The 16047-nt window shown below is 38.8% G+C and overlaps 1 protein-coding gene across 7 annotated transcripts in view; it reads right to left on the reverse strand.

Annotated features, from left to right (window-relative positions):
• Positions 1 to 16047, reverse strand: part of LOC143342394 (dystrophin, isoforms A/C/F/G/H) — a 655322-nt gene that overhangs the window by 214040 nt on the left and 425235 nt on the right. The gene's annotated exons all lie outside the window — the stretch shown is intronic.

The following is a 16047-nucleotide window of genomic DNA, read 5'->3' on the forward strand; positions in this document are numbered from 1 at the left end:
AGATTGTTTAATTATGTCTGTTTTCGTTTGTACGATGAAGTTTGAAATCCGATGGTTTACTGAATAGAATAGAGATTCCTCAGATAGTTTGGTAGCACGTACAAGGGGAGTGTTCGCCGAAAAACATTTGCTGCTCATAATACGCTCTCGTCGTCGAGCCAGGATCGAATCCTGGAGCCCGTAATCCTTCGATCGGACGCGTCTCTGCGCGGAATGGTTCAGGAACGTCTCGAGAAGTCGTCTCGAGACTTCCCCTCTTCGGGAACCAACGATTTTCTCGGTTTTATTTGGTCTCAAAACACTCTTCGGCGAGCCGACTCGTCCTCTTTGCATTTCCATCGAGGCTGCTACCCTTTCTCGCGACTCATCCCTCGCTCTCACACCTCCCCCTCTCCCTTTTACCAAGCCAACCTCCCTTACTCTACGGGTAACAAGTTGCACGCAGCTCGTGTATCTTCCTTTGTGTGCCAAATTTATGTATTTCGGAGCTCGCCAGACAAGTTTTCGCCGCAATAGCAGCTGCCGCGAACGCGATTCTTCGCTAGGCGTACGCAAACGCAGGCAAACGAAGCGCGACGATGTCGAACAGTCTGCAACCGGAGAATTTTAACTACGCGTGTGATGTTCGAAAGCTAGTTTTGCAATTTCGCTACTCGACTTTGGCACGAATTACGAATTAGCGTCGCGAGCACATTGCAACGAAGACCAACGCGCAACAACAGTTACAAACAGTGCACAACGGGACAAATCGATTTAAATTAATATAAAAATTCTACTTTAAATTTAAGCTTCGTATCATTAAATGATTGTATGCATTCTTTTTAAATTGGAATTATTTAATACTCCTTTGTAGTTAGATTTTCATTTCGACATGTTGGACATTGTTTGAAACCCATTAATAATATCGTTTCAAGAATTATTCTCTACATTTTTAGAAAGACAATATAGTGAATTATTTTTATTTTGAATTCACACTTCATTAGACCATAGTTAGTCTGACGACAGTGATTATAATTGTTTTACTTTCCTGTTAGGTTTAATACCGATGCACCGTATACCCGTCAAGAGCTATAGAGAATCTGTTCGAAAGACTGCCTTGTATATCCAATAGTTTTGAAGATAACGCAAGAAGACTGAAACTTTAGGAAGTTTCATCTTTCCAACTTGAGTTACAAAGTTTCTTAAAAATCGGACGGAAACACTACGTGGATGTTGCATACCAGTTATGTGAGCATCTTATGTAGTTTTGGCTGTCGTGAATTTTGTTTCACCTCCGGCTACCTGCATAATCCCCTTTTCTAATGACACGAATAATTTAAAAATATTTTCCACGTTAGTTTACATTATTACCGATTACTTATGGTACTCTTCAAACATTTTTCGATCTCTACTGCAAAGGAACTTCGAGCAACAAACACGCAACAATTTTTATAAGAAACCCAGATCATAATTAAACTATAGTCTACTCACGTATGCTAAAAGCAACGAAAACATTGCAATATCGTTCCAGATAAAATACATCTGCATTATTGCATGGATTCTACGTGCAAGGAAAGACTGCATAGGCGTAGCGTCCGAAGTCAATTTTGTAAAAATGCAGAAAACACCTGGTGTTGTGCACTGTTTCGCTTAATGTCTGTGGAATCACTGGAGAACATGTTCAGTGAGATGTTTGAAAGAAAAGAGAAGGAAAAAGAACGAGTTCTGTCTGCGAGATACAAGGGAAGAATACGTTTAGTCATCTTCATGCTTGAAAGAAATTTTGCTCCCAGGAGGTTCAGGTATAGTGGAAAATGCTGTCCGAGACTGGAACGAGCCACGAGTTCCCGAGATGAATGATGGCACTGTTTTTCAAACAACTTGCCACGCTTCTGTGCTGTTATTCTACGTTTCTGTTAATCTCTTGTTTATTTGCGAGACAATAAAAGGTAATTACTGCTGTACAGCGGACGTTGTTATTCCTACAATTCCTTTGCACGACAACTGAAAAATGTTTAACAACTGCCACTGTTATTTAAGAATCGTCGCAGTGTAATTTGTCCCTGAAGCGTACTCGGATAAAAATAACATTAAAAATACTAATTCCAGAATTTCTTTTGGAAAACGACAGCACATTTATCCGGTGCTTTGTTTACCAATTACGTAACAATTTTATGAATGATATTACGGTTATTTGAAAACAGTAATTATTAATCGGATATTATTGGAAAAAATTGATCGATGACCCAGGATTGAAACATTTAATGCGATTTTCGAAGTTACAAAGCAGCAAAGATTTTAATCGACTCTGCATATCGTAATACAGTATATACCCGTAAAAATTCCATTATTTTTCATCGAAGCGCCGTTATTTCAGCAGTTTGTAATATTCTTTTCTTCGATGTAGCACCGTGGAGAGACAATATTTTTTCGAATAATAGAGGAACGAATACGTCGCACATTCGATCGAAGAGTAATTTAAATAAGCTTTTATTTATTCAATGCGAAATAAAATTTCATTTCGTAATTTAAATTGTACTTTTTCATCGAACGTACGACGGATGGAATCTTTGTTAAATTTGTTTCTGAACGAGAATTTTCACTATTTTTTCGCCTTTAAAAGACGAATAGATCTTGTCAAAGTTCGAATATTTCTTCGTGGATGGAAGTATTTCATTTTAATATTTTCACGAAATTATCTTGCTGTTTAACTATCACTGTACAAATAGCGAACCAGTCTGAAAACAAAATGTTAAAAATTCAACACAGCCACTTGCGAGTATTTTGTTCTGCCGTGAAGGTCTACGCGCGACAGAACGTTTCTCGAGCGAGTTTCGCGGATGCTCGTATATTATAAATTTTCGTGCGATGCGTTTGCACACAGACACACGGGCGACACGATCGTTAAATGAAAGTGAATATCGATCTGGTACCCGGTATCGTGCCAGAAACTCGAGTAACGAATTCTGGAATACAACACTGCTGTATTTTCCCCTGTTCCTCTTTCCCGCCTTTTTTTTTCTATTCAACGGACCGCGTCTAAATCAATTTTTATGCAAATAAGGGCACACCCGCGCCGTGTGGGCTTTTCGAACCTCGAGCTCGAGGATTTTTCGTTCATTGATTTACACTCGTTTACACACGTTTAAAGCTGCGCCCGTCGGATTCGTTGATTTTTCACCGCGGAATCCGCGCGGGAATCGCGCCCGCTATTCGCTCACTTGTTACCCGTATACGTATCGTTAAACCCGCGGAAAGGTATTGATTTAATTTCGACAAATACCACGTACGCTCTCTTTCACCGACGATACGAATCATTATTGCGAATTACGATTGCGCGAAAAAAATCATGGACGCGTAACCTCTGGCGAAAAGATGAAATTACGACGATGGAATGAGGGTGTAAGGTGTTCCAAGACAATGGGAAGAGTCGATACGTACGAAAACAAGTCGAAAAATCCTTTGGCATTTTACAATTTGAGCCTTCATACAGTCGTTCTTATCTTGTATGTTTTTTTTATAATAATTATGTCTCGAGTGAAACAAGTATACGATTATTATTGCACGTTAAAATTCAAAATAAGGGTGCGAGTGTTAAACTGTAGAAATTGTTTTGTTTTCTCGAACAAGCCTCGAATACCGAAACAGGTTTCTCTTAAAAATGTAAGTACACAAATGTATAAAATAAAAAGTATTTTATGTACGATGTATTTATATTAAGTATAGTTTTATTTAGTTATTGATGGACTCATTTGTTGGAGAGGATCTAAAAAGCAGTCTATTTCAATATTGATTCATATATAACTTGTACTAAACAACAATGAAACTTCATTGTTACAAATTCGATATCAGAATTGCAATCATAGCAATGTTAAATCGAAGAAGTAAACTAAGGTACAGTAAATCAAATAGAGCGATTCGAAGGACCGTGAATAGATTTTAAATTAATTAAAATTTTACGTACCATAAATGACAAAGTGTAAATATTATTGCAACATCTATGAAAATTCTCAATTTCTGTAAGGGAAAGGATTTACAAAATTCATGTGGGTGAAGAAATATTTAAATGATTCAGTCTTGACCATAGTGCATTATGCTGTTGGGAAAATACTGTTAACGTAGTATATTTTCGTCCAATAAAATTCAATTCTCCCGAAACGACAGCGTTTCCATTTTAACCTACGAAAGCGGCAATTTCGCGCGGTACAACCTGATATTTACAAATCTCGTTCATTAATTGTTAATTCCATTCCCTTCGGTCCACCGAGTGTTAATCTATTCGCCATTGTTCGGCGTGGCAGTTCGCGGCGCCACTTCAGAATTTCGTGAAATTCCCGAGCGAAACGCGCGTCGTGCAAATACTCTCGAACGTCGCGTCGCTGATGAGCACGAGTGCTCCAAAGTCGTCGATTTCCATCCGGAAATCCAACGAAGATAATCACATTTTAAACAGAGTTCCGCACACTTTTATCCGAACAACGGGCAACGTTTTATCTAGATTAACCTTTCATCCGTGCATTACGAATAAAAGTTTACCCGGGTCGAACCGTTCATCGCGAACGAAAATTTATCTGGATCAAACTCTACCCCGGATGAAACTTTCAGATAAAATACGAAAGCTTGTGGTCCAGAAAAAACTCTTCGTTTAAATTTGTCATTGAGACATTGAAATTGTTAATGAGACTGGCAACGTAGCGTTCGATCTGTCAACATTTGAGACGAGGAACTTGAAGAGACGATAGGTGAACGTGTGATACGCCTTCGATACAAGTTTGTACCCGCTGGAGTCATTTGGTTGTCCGTAGCAACTGTTTTCGTAAAACAGTTTTTTCTATTGCATTCTAAAGATAAGTCAAAAGTCAAGCTGATTTGCTTTTTCGATAGCTAGGGAATCGTCCATAAACAGTTTGTGCCTCAAAGCCAAACGGTCAATCAACACTTTTATGGTCAATCAGCAATTTCAGTAAATGAGTTTCTGGCCAATAAAAAGCATTCCTGTCGTTCCTCAGCTTCCTTATTCGCCTGACTTGAGTCCTTGTGATTTTTCCTCTTCCCGAGATTGAGAAATCACCTCAAGAGACGTCATTTTGGGACACTTGAAAACATTTAAGCGGCTGTAACCGACCAGCTGAAGGCTATACCAGTATCCGAGTTCCAGCACTGCTACGAGGATTCAAAGAATCATCTCCAGCGCTGTGTGGCTTCCCAAGGAAGTTATTTTAAGGGAGACAATATTGCAATATAATTTACACACCTCGTATACTTTCAACAAACGTAGATAAAAGAAATTTGTGTTTGTACAAGCTTCTATTAGCGACTGACGAAGGCTACGAACGTTGCCTCGACGCGACAAAAAGCGAGATCCCTAAATCATCGTCGAACGAAAATCCAGCAAGAAAATCATAATCGCGCGGGCACGTTCGTCGTTTCCATTAATCCTAATTAGTTCCCATTCACCGATTCGCAATAATCTCCGTGAGCGTTTCGTGCAACGCGATCGCGTACCATCGGCTGCCCAATCCAGGCGGAACTCTGACCAACAAAAGAGCTGAAACACGCCCATCGAGCAACGATTCAACGACGCGCGTGCATTTCCGCGCGCAACGGAGCAAAAGAAAATGGACCAAAAGGACCGGAGAGATCCAAGGCAATAATCGTATCACACGGCCCAGCCTCGATAGCGCGTCGCGATAAATACGAGGCGCGATAAATCTTCAGCCATAAATACGGATCGGAATTATGCAATCGCGTCGAGTCGCGTCGTCTGCCCAGAACTCCGTGGCCGTTGGATCGTTAAACCATGGCCGAGTTGATTTGCAATTTCCTGTCTGAATCGCCGTGTCCACGCTGGACACCGTTCACGATGGGACTCTCTCTCGCGGTTTTGCCTCCAACTTTTCAAGCTACTCGAGACTTCGCAGTCGGTTCGAACCCGTTTGAGGAACAAAGTAGGCGGGAAAAGTTTAAAGCCTTCGATGAGTTCGATCGACTCGAATCGGTTAAACGACTCGAGTGACTTGAAATTGTCTTCGGTGTTTGGAACATCTCAAACGCAGAGATTGAAAAGATTCTTTACAAGTGGGCTCTTTCTTACGAGAAGGACGTCAGATCTGATCCTCATCGATTTTAATGATATTTTGCAGGTTTGTAGATTCGAACATACAATAATCGTTATAGCCATGGATAGTCAGTGGTGAAAAAGATAAGTGTAAAGTTTGAAGTAGAAAATTAGTAAGATTTTTACTCGAGTTTAAATTTTAATCTATCTATACTCTAAAAAAATCCTCTGTAAAAAGTTTGAACGCTCAAGTTCAAACGAACTTTAAGGACACGTTGATTTATATAAATTCCTGCTCGACGTCGTTATTTTTCTCTCGCTTTTTCGCGCAGGTAGCGATTGTCCTTCATTTCCCGAGTCGGTCGCTTATTGGAACAAGAATATATCGCTGGTTTCGCAGCCGGACAGACCGGCGCTCTATCGTAAAACGATTACTATACCTCAGACCGGGGGCCTGCGTACAATGGCTTTTGTTATAATGGAACGTTTGTTTCGCGCATTCGAGCGGCCTCGCAGGGCGGAGAGGAGGCACTTGGATTTTTCGCCCGCCATAATTCATCGCGGCCCACGCGCGATTCTTTTAAAGGAGAGATCTACGGGCAACTCGCTCCCGCCTCGACCGCTACGCGAGCGTTACAATTTGTTGCGGATCGCTTTTTACTTCTATGCCGCTTCGAGAGCCCGCTGGCGCTAGTCCCGGCGATTTACGACGACGTTCGACTGCTTTTCTAATAAATACGAGAATTCCCTGTTCCTCTGATTGCAGACGGTTGTCGCGACGTCTTAGCCACGAGATCGCCAAGATTAAGAACGCTACGAGATCGACCAGGCCACGTATGTAAATCAAATTCAACGCAAATTCCTGACAAATAATATTTACGCGTTCTATAATTTTATGTATGAACTCGAGGCGTCGCTGTAACTCGGGGAACACTGTACTGCATGCAGTGATCGTTAACGTTCGCTAGCTCGAACGTTATCAAGGGAGGTGTACTATTTCAGGAATTGTCGACTGCTATTTCTATTAATTTAGAGGAACACTGACAGTGAGTAAAACAGAATGAAATATTAATCGTTTTTTTTACTATTCAGACTCTAAAATCGTTCAAAAATCAAAGTGCATATGTAGTATTTTTATAAACTACGTGATCCTTGTATAGTAGCTCAGTTTGAAAATAGAAAAGACTGAATTGTCAATAACGTTACGTCTTTTGACACATACTTCTGTTTTTTTAATCGATTTGCATCTTTTCAGAGTGCTAAACATCCAGTTTTTATGCATTTCTCTAAGAAAAAACTTTAATGGAAGATTCTAAAAGCAAAAATAAGACGTAAATCAAGGATACTAATTTGTTGATTGAGGCTTCGTTAAAAAGTTATAGGAACATTTTCGGCCACACAGTATATTTTTGGTAAAGAATTTTTTTCTAGAAAGTGGGCAGGATTTCGGGGTTATGTCTATTGACCAAAAATGATAGTAATTGACCCCTATTATCGAAAATAATTTTTCCAGAATGATTTGAAACTTTTTAGTTTTCAGGGTAACAGACAGTTATGATCAGACATTATATTTTCAGTAATTAATTTTTTTCTCGAAAATGGTTAGGATTTCGAGGGTATGTCTATTGACCAAAAATGATAGTCATTGACCCCTATTATCAAAAATAATTTTTTCAAAGTGATTTGAAACTTTTTAATTTTGCTGAAAAATTTAGGCACCTACCCACTGTCGATTCTTCTTAAAAATTCGTTTTTCATTTTTAGTAATTTTGTTTGACGCCCTACAGAAAAGTTGTCTAATACTTTTTTGTAGGTACCCATGAGCTCTACTTCAGAAAAAAGTTTCATTGAAATATATTCACAATTATAGGAGTTATGGCTGTTTGAAAATTGGACCATTTTTATGGGGTTTTTCTCATTTTGCGGGGACAAGGACCAACTTTTCGGATATTTTTGCAATTTGTACATATTCCCCATCAAAATACGCGTATTTTGCTTTTTTAAACATTAAAATTCTTCAATCCGTTCAAAAGTTATGACGTTTTAAAGATTCGCACGAAATTGCGGGGCAACATTTCTGGCCAGAAATTATATTTTTGGTAAGGAATTTTTTTCTCGAAAATGCGTAGGATTTTGGGGGTATGTGTAATGACCAAAAATGATTGTAATCGACCCTTGCAACCGAAAATAATTTTTTTAGAACGATTTGAAACATTTTTTTTTCGCCAAGAAATTTCAGCACCTACTCAAATTTTTTTCTCGAAAGTACATAGGATTTCGGGGGTATGTCTATTCACCAAAAATGATTGTAATCGACCCTCACAACCGAAAATAATTTTTTCAGAATGGTTTGAAATTGTTTATTTTAATATTTTAATAACTTTTTAATTAAGCCTCAGTCAAGATATTGATATTCTTCGAGATATCTTTTGATTCGCGAAAAGAAACTATGAATGAAACTTCGAGTAATTTCCTCCAGTCTCAATCTTCTTAATCCATGCCTGTTCCGTCGTTACGTTCAAAATTTCTATCGAAGAAAAGCTCCGTTTTACTTCCACTGTAGCAACGTTCGTTCAGTTTTCTAACGAACACCAATCCAGGAGCTCCAAGAGAAAGATTTGTAGCGAGTCGTCCCGTAGAAATAAGTCGTAAGAAGTCTCGATCGGATTACAGAGCAGCGAGATTTGTATCCGGATTTTTCGTTCGCCGGACGACTGGTCTAATCAACCAAACTATCCAGACTCTCGACGGATTACTTCTCCTTAAGCCTACTCGAAACTGACTGCACAGAACGCTAACTTTACTTCGGAGTTTCCATTGGCCGAACTGTCCTTAACTCGAAGACGATTTGTATCATTTTATGGAAACACGACCTTTCGAGGCGCCCTAACGACGAACTTCGATCACTTCAGGTTTCAAACGGATCAAAATACCGTGTACGTTTCTCCTGGTCCTCGACAACGGAGGATTGGATCTCCGTTTGGAAACTCTCCAAGACCTGCAACACACGACTTCCCTGTTTCCACCTACAAGTGGATCTAACGTGCAAGAAGGCGTCGTGTTCGCAAAAAGCCGGGAGATCTGCGTTGAATCTCGGGTGGCTAGAATCGCGTGAAATGTTTCATCTTATATTCTGCACGAACGAGGAAGATTCGTTATTTTGGAATTTATTTAAATTTTTAATATACTTGGCAGGTTTTGATATGCATGGTTTTAATTTAACGACTCTGGAATAAGTATACTCGTTTACAGTCCCCGTTTATTAAAATTACTGTTTTATTATAGCCGGGGTGTTAGCTAATTTAATTGCAAATTAAAGTCTTCTCTGTTCAGACGTGATATCATTAACGGTTAACCTTTTAAGGCTTGCTGTACATCGTAATATACGTGAATTTCAAGATTAGTTTCCCGATATAATAAATGTACACCTGTAATTTATTTTCATTAGATAGTAACGAGAAATTCTTGGTTATACGAGCCAGTTTTGTATTTTAAAACTTTGGATCAAACTATAGAATATTAGTATTAAACTGATACGTTCAAACGTCGAGTAAGTTAATTTCCTATCGGAACGATCGAGCAGAAACGAATTATATTTTCGAAAAGGATGCTAGGAATGCTATTCATTTTTCATGCTGTCGCGATACACTTTCATTTCCCCAGAAATATTAACTCGTCTATTAATTTCGCGCTAAATAAAATACAAGCGATTCGACGCTGTCAAGTATCTCTCAAAGGAAATTAGAAAATTCCGATAGAATCCTCGAACGATAAAGCCTCATCGAAACGAGCGATATTCCTGAGAGAACATCCAGATATTAACGAGCCTCGAAGAAGCTAAATTCTAGATTCGTCGACGATTGCAAGATTCCGAGCAATTTCGGGCGTTTCAGCGGGAAAACGTCTTGCGTTTCTCGTTCCTCCCCTCCAATGGCAAAACAATTGCAACGAGCAGACACTGTAACGCAATTACGATCGTTTACGGTTTTGTCACGGCCATTCATCCAGGGATTGCTCCGCAATGAGTTGACGAGCTCCGTGTATTCGTAGCAGGCAATGATTTCTCATGGGAGTCCAACCTCGACGACGTGGTATACCGTGTGTCTCTCTCTTTCTCGTCCCTCTGACCGTCTAACAGAGTTTCTCTCGAAGGCACAGCGAGACGAATCGAGTTCAAACCACCGCCTGCAGGTGCAGAGGGGATATCGCTGCTTTGCTTGTCGAATTAATAGAGGAGAAGCGGAAGAGCGACGGAAAACCGACCCTATCGTAACGATCCGCGGCCGTGCTCGTCGAGCAAAACGCTTCCAACCCCGTGATTGAGAAGAATCCTAACGGGGTTGCAACCCCGACCGTGGCTCGCAGTCATCCGTCGCGCAATTAACCCTACGACTTTCATTTTTGGGGGCATTAATGCTGTTCTAACACGTTCACTGCCAAGTCAAAACCGTATAATATTTTGCACAAGTAAAGTTTTGATTTTAAACCATTGTAAGCTGTATAACCTAAAATTTGTTTCAGTACTTATTTTCATAATCTTGTTAAAATTCACAAATTCTATTCGAATTTATTTTTCTCAACGTCTTAACTTGACAATTAATTTTTTTAGTGTCATAGTGGTAATTCTTGTCACTGTGCAACTGTTTCAATACTTCGTACTGGTAGATTCCGATACCTTTATTGTTATTTATTTATTTTTTTGAGAGTGAAGAAATTACCCTTTGGTTACAATTAGAATAGAATATTAGGGGAAGTTCGACAGGAAAGATCATTTCACAGTATTTGTTTACGTTAATAATTAGAGCTCCACGCTTTGTGAAAATACACCATAGTAGAATCGAAAATTTAATATTTTATTCAGGCGTGTAAGTGGGGCAATTCTTCCATGTATAATTATTCATTTCGTACGAAAATAAAATATGAATGAAATTACTGTGAACAAAAGGAAATATAAATGGTATAACTTTCTTATTTTGGATGAACGAAGGCAGTGCCTCGATTTTTAAAAGAAATATTACTTCATTTTAGGGTATAAATCATTTTGAAACGCGTACCTAACATTTTCGACAGTTAAATAAGAGAACTGGAAGTTCCAAAAGTATCAGCTCTGTCTAAAAACTGAAGATTTGTAATAATTCTGGTAGATTCGAGGCCGTGGTGCGCGAAAGGTTTAATATTTTTGTTCCGCTGGAACCTGTTAATATCCGTGCGAACGAAGGCTGCCGTAAAATAGGAAGAAGGGTTCTCGACGAGTCTTTTTCCCCCGTTTCTGCCAAGGAAAGGTTCTCGAATGACTGAGGGTATCGAGTGACTGTGTGTGCGGACGACGTATTGAATTTCTCGATTTCATGCGTGCGGTTCGTCGTTTCGCGCGACGAAACTACGTTTCCAAAGAGTTTTCCGCGAATTTCTGGCTACGGCGCGGTCAGAACGGCGAATAAAAGGGAGATTCGGTATAAAAGCGAACAGATTTCGCGACCGAGTAATTCCCTTCCTCTGCAATAAGAGGTCTCGATAACGACGTAATTTCGCGGGTACCGTCTCTGGGCACAATATCGGGGACGGGATCGACCAGCAGTTGCCCTGCGGGTTAAGCTGCGGATCGCGTGCCCCGATGTTGTGGCTTTCATCGCCACGAATTATGGAAACTTCTACGATGGAATTTTCTACGTGGGAATTAACAGTGGAACACCTCCATTGTTCCAACCGAGAAGCAGAAATAAACGTTTTTCGATAACATAATATAAAATAATGTGTATTTCAAAATAGTGTATTTTCACACTACAAGTAATTTTTAATTATTTTTGTTTATCGATCTGAGTCAGTCTTATGATTTACCATAAATAAAAAAAAAGAAACATATTTTCTTGTCTATAAAACTCGCTTTTTCTAAGTTACTTTATTTCATTATTTTCGAAAATTAAAGAAACAAATAATTCTACTCTGCACATATATCGTATATAATGGTATGCGAGTTAAAGAAATTTTTCCTGACTTTCTACACCTAAATAAGAAGTTAATAATATTGTATACAGGGTGTTCGGCCACACCTGGGAACAATTTTAACGGGAGATTTTAGGGACCAAAATAAGACGAAAATCAAGAATATTAATTTCTTGATTGAGGCTTCGTTAAAGAGTTATTAATCGACAGCATTATCGACCGTGCACAGTTGTTCGCAGGTTGTCGTTCTACACGCGGAGCTTTCATTCATTACTAAAAATATAATGTCTGACCATAACTGTCTGTTACCCTGAAAATTAAAAATTTCAAATCGTTCTGGAAAAATTATTTTCGGTTGCTGGGGTCAATTACAATCATTTTTAGTCAATAGACATACCCTCGAAATCCTATCCATTTGCGAGAAAAAAATTCGAGTATGTATGAAATTTTTCGGCGGAATTAAAAAATTTCAAATCGTTCTGGAAAAAATATTTTCGCGGGGGTCGATTACAATCATTTTTGGTGAATATATATACTCCCGAAATCCTAACCATTTTCGAGAAAAAAATTCCTCACCGAAAATATAATTTCAGGCCAGAAATGTCACTCCAAAATTTCATGCGAATCTTTGAAACGTCATAACTTCTGAACGGATTGGACGATTTTAATGTTCAAAAAGCCAAACGCCGCGTTTTTTAGTGTAGAATATGTAGAAATTCTAAAAATATTTGAAAAGTTATTCCTTGACTCCGCAAAATAAGAAAAACCCAATAAAAACGGTCCAATTTTTGAACAGCCGTAACTCCTACAATAGTGAACGTATCTCATTGAAATTTAGTAGGGAAGTAGAGCTCTTAGATACCTACAAAAAAGTATTAAACAATTTTTCTATACAGCGCCAACCAAATTTATTAAAAATGAAAAACGAATTTTTAAGAAGAATCGACAGTGGGTAGCTGCCTTTTGTCGGCAAAATTGAAAAGTTTCAAACCACTTTGAAAAAATTATTTTCGATAATAGAGGTCAATTACTATCATTTTTGGTCAATAAACATATCCCCGAAATCCTGCGCATTTTCGAGAAAAAAATTCAATACGGTCGGAACTTTAAACGTTAATAACTTTTAATTATTCTTGATTTTTGTCTTACTTAGGCCTCTAGAATCTCCTATTAAAATTTTTGACGTTCTTAAAAGTCTTAATATTCTTTGAAGAGCAGTTTATATAATAAATTGATTATTTTCCATGGTCATAGAGAAGGTTGTTATATATTATGAAGTATAATCAACAAAAAGAATATACGTTATACGGGGGATGCTGCAATTTTTGTCCAACGTTTCATTTTTTGGAAGGTTCGACGGTTTTGTTTGTACGCGCGAAATATATTTGTGTTAATCAGTGGATTCGAATTGTCGATATGTTTTACTAAGGTGAGCGCCATAACGTCGCGTATGGACGAAACGATCGGTCCGTAGACCTCTTTTTCCATCCTCTTCTACCAATCGCTTTTCCAATAGTTAATGACCGATCGCGACGCCAGATACGCTGCAGTAACGAGCTACAACGAGCGTTCTTTTGTGGGAGCACCATGTAGTAACTGGTCTCCTCGTTTTTCCGCGATTTCACAAAAATCCTCTGTTCCCGTTGACAATGCGTCATTCCTTTCTCTCTACGTATTTGAAGTACGGATATAACTACCCAACGAAAAATCCTTTAATCTCTCATTGTCCGTTATTTGTTTGTTATTCGAGGGAATATAGTTTAAATAACTCGCCAAAACGGATACACGAAACTTCAAACGGAAACGTTCCGATCGGTTTCAGTATTCTTTTACGCCCGCGCAGGAAATCTTTAAACGCTATGAATATTTCGTAGTTAAATATTTAATACTATCGTAGTTAAACAATGTTATCGCGGGATCGTAACGAGAAGGATGATACGAAATCGTCCAGGAAATGTTCCTTTACAATTCTACTGAAGAAGATACAGAAAAGCCACTGCTAATTAAATATCTAGCACCGACATCCGCGTTCAACCTCCGGTTCTTTGTGTCTAATTTAACATTTACTCCGTGTAATTAAGATTGCGCTTCGCTAATTTAAATTATAGAACTTTTTACCTTTAAGTTGTCGAAAACTCGGTAATGGATCTTTAGTTGCGTGCGAAACGAAAATCTTCTGAATTCAGTCACAACAAATATCCTTCGTTCATGATACAATGAAAAATATACAAAATTTTATATCGCGCTAGTGACTTTATTACAGCGATCGTTGTGCTTTATAAAATAACATTTGCTCGCTTTTAACATATTCCACTAGCTTTCGAGGACTCGAGCTTGACTGAGTCTCGACTCGAAACTAAATTCGGACCCAACTTTCCGTCATATAACGAGAGAATATAGGACGAATCACGAAGGAAGGACAGTTATAAATATTGCATACTACAATTTCTTTTTCATTAACACTAGAACTATCAAAACAGTCAAAATTCGACTGAATTTCTGAAAATTTACTGTAATTTTCTATAAGAGAATGAATAAATACTTATTTCAGTATATACTTTTTTAAGAGTCTACCGTTTTAATTACTTTGATATAAATAAATACACTATAATTGTCGGTAGTTCTAGTGTCAAGTGATTCAATTATTTTCATTCTACGATAAAGTAATCTTCCTATGCAAAAGTCATACAATACAAAACGAAACAATTTTAACATTATTTTTCAGAAGAAGTACTAGCCACAAGAGAAAATTTTCAACGATAGAAATTTGGGAATTTTCAAAACTATTCTGTTTAAACAATATTCGAGAGCCTAATAAGCTCCAAATGAATATTCTCTGGTTTAAAAATCATATAGTAAAAAGCAAAACAATTTTAATATAATTTCCCACGAAAACTACTAACCATACAAAAAAAAGTATCCAACGATAGAAAGTTGAGACTCTTAAAATCCTGTTCAAACATTTCTCAGAGCCAAAATAGCCTCCAAACGAACATCCTCGAGATTACTGACACGAAGACTAAAACTCGCTCGAAAGCTTAATTTTTCCCGCGTTTAGATCGTTGTTTTCGAGCGCTGTGCATCGTCTCGATGCAAGATTCTTCTTCCGGCGGTGCATCCAGACGAATCGCTTTTCCGATACGCGTAATGACCGATCCCCGGGTGCAAGCGTACCACGCGCAGATACGATCGTTCCCAGGTTCTCGCGACCAGACGTCCCGCCATCAGTTTTTCACGGTTCCCCCGGAACCGGAAACAAACGATCGTCTTCGTTCGTGCGGCGTTTCGCGAGCTTCTTTTTATTTATCCCGGGGACAAACGGCCGGCAGACAGCTGACGTAGGCGGACAAAGACGCCGGACAACTTTACTCGTTTCGCATAAAAGGGATACACGGATCAACGGAGCGCGTTTCTCTCGCTTCGCCCTTCGCCCTTCGTCCTCGCTGGCCCTCCCGCTGGGTCGTCGGGCAACGCAGGGAGATAAGGAGAGGAACGTCACAAAGGAACCGTTGCTGGAACCGTTCCTCGCTTCCCATTGATTTCGTTCAACGACTCCGCTCGGCCGATCTCTCGTTTGCCGCTGGTTTTGGTTAACCGCACCGTTGCGTTTTCGCTCGTTTCTCCCGCCAAAAAGACTGACTTCTCCGGTTGCCCGCAAGAATTTTAACCCGAATCTTTGGACAGGAAAGAAAGGATCCGGGAGAAAACGTACTTGGAGTCAAGATTGGGTCGTTTAAGTGTCCTTTCGAGACGATACGGAGAATGATGAGAGGGTGGGAAGACTAAGGGGGTAGATTACGTGCTTGTAATCTCCGGATCGGGTATAAAACCGACGTTTGAGAGAGATATTGCTCGTAAAAATTTGTCCACTCTATATTTGCTGAGGTAGCATTTTTTATATATTTAATATGTTTCATTTGTGGACAAATTTATTGCTATTTGACCTTCCTTCGTAGTGTGTCGATAAAAATATTTTGTCCTCGTTATACGTCTTACGAACTATAAAAATTTGTATTTAACGAGTTACCATTTTCTACTGTAATTATAAAAAAATATAAATTTTTCGA

The sequence above is a fragment of the Colletes latitarsis genome, chromosome 6 (assembly GCF_051014445.1).
Source record: "Colletes latitarsis isolate SP2378_abdomen chromosome 6, iyColLati1, whole genome shotgun sequence".
NCBI lineage: Eukaryota > Metazoa > Arthropoda > Insecta > Hymenoptera > Colletidae > Colletes > Colletes latitarsis.